This window comes from Cavia porcellus, unplaced genomic scaffold (genome assembly GCF_034190915.1).
Source record: "Cavia porcellus strain 051 isolate PalLab524CR breed Dunkin Hartley unplaced genomic scaffold, mCavPor4.1 scaffold_5, whole genome shotgun sequence".
In the NCBI taxonomy this organism is placed as follows: Eukaryota; Metazoa; Chordata; class Mammalia; order Rodentia; family Caviidae; genus Cavia; species Cavia porcellus.
In genome coordinates this window covers 3,620,822-3,626,425 of record NW_026947488.1, presented here as the reverse complement: position 1 = coordinate 3,626,425, position 5,604 = coordinate 3,620,822, and positions in this window count along the sequence as shown.

The window sequence follows — 5,604 nt, the reverse complement described above, 5'->3', positions numbered from 1 at the left end:
GGCAGAAGCTTGGCAGCCCTGCGCCTGGGGAGAAACAGAACATGATGAATGAGTTGATTTACTAAGAAAATTTCCAAGCAGTGTGTTGAAGGTTCCTCTCGGCCTTTCCCTGGTGCCTGTAGTAAAATGAGAGAGGGGAGAGATGAGCTAAAGTGTGGCCTGTGAAGTGCAGAGGAACAGGGACATCATGAGTCCAAAAATTAAGCTATTTCACACTCCTTTCCAGACAGAAAAGTGTTCTCGGGTTATGCAACAGCTTCCAGGCAAAGTCCAAATTACAGAACCTGTGCAGAAAAATGGTCCTAAGAAGTAGCCCAAGATTTAAAACTCAGCGAGGTTTCAGGTGCTCTGTATGGACTCCGGGAACAAAGGACTCTGCAACCCACAAGGCGGCACCTCCCAGGCCCAGTCAGTTAAACAGTGGGTCTCTGACCGCTCCCAGAAGCTCCTGGGTGGACTCCCAGTGGCTGGGCAGTGGGCGGCTAGGAGAGCAGTGCTTAGCTCCAAATTGGTAGACGTGGCTTTCATCAGGTGTCCTGAACGCTAATAGGTTTTATAAATTATCCACAGAGTGGTGAGGAAAATCGTATTGGCAGAAAAGCTCCCTGCTAGGGTGATGGACAGAGACTGAAATGCAAGGGGCCCTTGGCTCCCCAAATGACTATGTTCAAGAGACAAACAGAAAACAGCTGTGATGCAAACTAGTACTCTGCATTCCTGTTAAAGGACAATTCTGAGCCACACTGGGGCTACCAGGGTAGAGAAAAGGGTCATGGGACACTGTCTCTGGGGAGCAGGACCCAATTGGTATTTTTTTTAAATAAGTTTGTTGGTAACATTTAGATATATAGTGATCACATTCATTATAGTGAATTCATATCTGTACACGATACAGCTCAAATCCTCACATTCACCCTCTTTTTCTCCTTATTTATAAAAGCTTTGCTTCTATTTTATTCTTTCTTTTCTTTTCCCTTCTTCCTTTCCTCCTCCCTAGGTCCTCTTCTCATTGGAACAGTTCCTTCCTGTTTCACAACATCTATTATATACTTTGGTCCTTATTTATACTTATAGTGTAAATACTTACAGTTTCTCACACCAGAGAGACAAAGCAGTGTTTTCACATATGTGTCTGATCCATTTTACCTAAGTGCAAGCTCTCAGGTTGTACTCATTCATCTATGAATGACTCAGGTTATCTTTCTCTATGGCAGAGTAGTATAAATATAGACACATCGTTATGCATTCATTGGTTGATGGCATTTGGGCTGTTTCCAAGATTTAGCTATTACAAAGTAAGCTGCTATAGACGTGGATGGGGATATATCACTGTGGTATGATGCTTTTAATTCTTTTGGGAAGATCCCCAGAAGGGGAATAGCTGGGTCAAACAAAACTTCTAGTCCTAGTTTTTTGAGTAATAGCCATACTTACTTCCACAGTGGTTACACCAGTAGAACTCTTGAAGACACAGGTATAGGTAAAGACTTCACAAGCAAACTCCTGATCCCCCTGGAAATATCACAAATAATCAAGAAGGATGAGTACTCTAAGATCTCATCTTATTGAAAAGCTTTTGCACTACAAAAAAAAAAAAAATCACCAACAGAGTGAAGAGACAAGCCACAGAGTAGGAAGAAATTTTGCCAGACAAGACAAATATCTAGAATACATAAGGATCTGCAAACAATGAGACCTTCCAAATGGTCCTGGTTCACTGACCACTGGCCTGGTGTGCTGGGGATGCTTTCCTGGGATGGAGCTGCCTTTGAAACCCTGATTTGTGCAGCTACCATGTGTCCTGTCCCTGCAGAGATCCTTTACCAAACCCAGGCAAGGACAAGTGCTCACAGTGGTATGGTGTGAGGATGACTCAGTCTCAGCCAGGGATGACTGCAAGCATGTGAGAATTCCAGGCACAGCCCAACTGATTCACACCACCTCCCAGGACTGAGAAAAACTGTAATAATAAGGTGGTTAGGATTATTCTTCACCAAGATGCAGTTGGCTTATTATGCAAATGCCCATCAACTTCGCACAGGAAGCCGGGTACAGGGGAGGTCCACGGAGAGTACAAAGAGCATGCTTCCCTGCTCCATGTGGCCAAAGATGCCACTGCTTTAAGGAAACCTAGCAACTCAGCTTTCCACATTCATTGTCCTTATTCTGAAAATCCCGGGAGGTGCCACCCAGGCCTGTCTGCTCGCAGCTACTGGGGCAGGATGAGCTCGGCCCCTGACACCCAGCCCAGCATAGTAACTGGCAGCCACGACTTGCTATTTGCCCAGATCTGCTTTTTCCTAACACTTTGCTGCTCTTCCTGCCTGGTGACTTCAGGAAAGACCAAATCCCTCCTAGGGCTATGTGCAGGCCTACGAAACGGCACAGAGCTGACCCAGAGGCCAGGTCAGGAGGGAGTGCATCTTGTTTTCAGGAATTGCTAATTGCTGACCAGAAAGCCTAGATACAGAGACTCTAGCTGCTCTGGTGATAATGTGAAGGTCCTCGGGGCCTGGCCAGCACTGCAAAGGCGATGTTTATTTATTCATTCTACTTAATACAGTTCAGTAACCTTTAGAAATATTTTGAAATCTGAAATATGCAGAGCTTCCACTGGTGGCAGTGCCTAGACAGCTTCATTTCGCTGGGCTTCTAGCATTAATTATGTTTCTGGAAATGCAGGGCTTTTATTTCCGCTTAGTTTTTCAGGGGAGTGTCAGAAAATTAAACATGTTGGAAAAGTAACTTTTGAGAGAAGCATTTTTGAATCCTGTTGTTAAATCTGGGCAAGTTCTTTTCTAGAAAATTCCTGATGTCAGCAACAATTTCTCAGAGCCCTCTGAGCCGGAGGGTTGTTTCAGTGTGATGAAATTTTGGAAAGTTTCCTTCTTAAGCTCAAGCCTTGACCTCCTTTTTCTTAAAGCACTGCTTTAGAGATCTTGTAATTTCTTCCTCGGCCCCAGTGAGATACAGCTTTGTGAAAAGCATATGGCCAAATTTTGGAACCCAGGAACTCTCAGGCACTTGGGAGCCCTCCCTTGGGAGCTGGCACCCACGCCTCCCAGGGACTGCACGGAGCTGGACCCTAACTTCCACAGGCTGCACTCGGCAAACATGAGGGCCTAATCATAGAGAGAGCATTTGAAAATGCAGGAATAAGGGGCTGGGGGTTTAGCTCAGCGGCATAAGCACCTGCCTTGCAAGCAGGCGGTCGTGAGTTCGATCCCCGGTACCGATAAAAATGAAAAAGACAAAAAAAAAAAAAAGAAAAAAAAAGAAAATGCAGGAATAAATCAATGTGCTGGGCACATCCCTTTGACAGCCTGACACTCCAGCGTCCTGCAGGATTTTTCCATCCGCTCACCCTAAACCTTTAGCTTTGCTTGTTTTTGGAGCTCACACTGAGCTGTGGCTTCTCCCCCATGTTACACTAACCTTGAATAACGCCTTCCTCACCTGTCTGACTTTGTCCAAACCCTTTTCACTTTGCAACGCAGTGCTAGTTTTTCAGTAACTGTATTTATTTTTATTTTAAATTTTCCTTTATTGATACATATTAAAATACACAGGAAGAGCACCCACGCCCTCTCTGCCGGGGGCAGGGGAGCCCATGTCCCATCACTGCTGTGCGCTCCAGGCTGTGCTGCTTTGGGCCAGGAGATGCAGATGCCCAGGCCCCAGAACAGCCTCAAAGCCCATCGCTCCTTGTGTCTTACAGAGCTCAGGTGGGACAAGAAGGGTCCGAATGAGCCCATAGTTAGGACCCTTCGGACCCAAGGGCTCCTGAAGTCGGCGTACTCTCTATCCTCTGCTCTTGGACCCTGTGTAGGAAAAATAACAGTTTGTCAGTGCTTTCCTGATTATTGCAGCCAAAGAAATAGCAACACGCATGAAGCGATCATCCCTGCCCAGGACTGCTGTGTGTGTGAACTGCAGAGCCTTTCTTGACCGAGTCTAAACTTCCTAGTGGTCAGAATTTGTGACCTGAGTCACACAGTCCTTCTTTTCTCTCTGAACATTTGTTCTTTCTTTTCTCTAAAGGGATCGAAACTCTGCAGGCAGTGGTTTTGGCTCCTGTGGCCTTCCTAACCCATCCACAGGGGACTGAGCCAGGTGGATATTCAGTGCACGTTTTTGCTAACTGGACTCAGAAGGTGTGTGTACCATTAGTTTAGGGGCTGTGTTTCTCATATGCTGATAGCATTTCTATTTTCCTGAGAGTCGCGGTTTTGGAGAAGGTTCCTCTGGAGCTTACCAGGTGCAAGACTCCTTTCGTCTTTACTTCCTAGACACCCTGCTAGAGCGGCTGCCAGTTTTATGCCAAGCAATGCACGTGACGGTGGAGGACAATGTTTGATTAAGAGGTGACTCATCTCCATGAGGAGCTGTGAGAAGACTTCCTCTGTTAACAGGTTCTGTTCAACCAATCAGACCTTTATTAGTGACCATGAAATGTGATTGGATCCCTTCAACACCGATTTGCATGAGCGACTCAGGTCCACAGCTATTGTGCGAAGTGTGCTCCTCATATTTATGGGTAGAAGCAAGAATTAATTCCCGTGAATGGGAGAGGAAGAAGTACTATCTATGTATTGGGTTAGGTGGCAGGAGATTTGACGATCATTACAGATATGTTCGCAAACTTAATTCTCAGCACTTCTCTGTGTTCGGTGGAGGCAGGCTTATCTGATGGGCGTTAATATCTCAGGAAAAGCTGTGCAGGCCCGTGAGAGGGGCAAGACTTCATGTTTTTCCCGTGAGGTGGGTTGTCTCACATGCACTTCTGAGGAAGCTGATGGAGTGGAATATTGTCCAGCCACGTACTGATACTGATACCTACTACAAGGACACCCTGCAAGAACATGACGCTGAGGGAAATAAACCAAACACAAAAGGCTTGTGTGCTGCATGCATCCTCCGAGGTAAAATATCAAGATGAGGCAAATCCACAGAGACCCAAAGCAACCCAATGTTGCAGGGGCTCTGCGAGTGGGAATGGGATGTGACTCCTTCTGGGTACAGGGTCTCCTTTTGGGCTAACAATGTTTTAGAAATAGTTAGAGGTGATTCAGTAGCAATAGAGTAAATGCTACAGAATTGGATAGTTTAAATTGTATAGTTTATTTTGTGCTATTTCCATTTGACTTAAATTAAAAGGGGGAAGGAAAAGGAAGGGAAGGGAAGGGAAGGGAAGGGAAGGGAAGGGAAGGGAAGGGAAGAAATGAGCCCCCTACTTCCTTGTTACATCAGAAGAGACAGAAGCTGCCTCTAACACCTTCAAAACCAAGGCCATTTCTTGTACCTTGTGGTGATATCTCAGCATTTCCTGCTGAGGTTGCAGCCCTTTGGGCCTGAGATCTGAGAGTCAGGCACATGGTAGAAGGGGGTCCCCTCAAAGACCACAGCTATTAACCAAGGCCTGATTTGGCTCCTGCTGAGTCCTACCCAGCAGCACAGTCCTCTCTGAGCTCTTCTGAGCTCTGTTTCCTCATCTGTGATAGGATCACAGTGTCTTCCTTAGTGGATACATGTGTGAGTCAAAGACGAACTGCTGTAACCCACCCAGCACCCTGATGAGCCTGAGTCACTCACAGCAAGCTACTA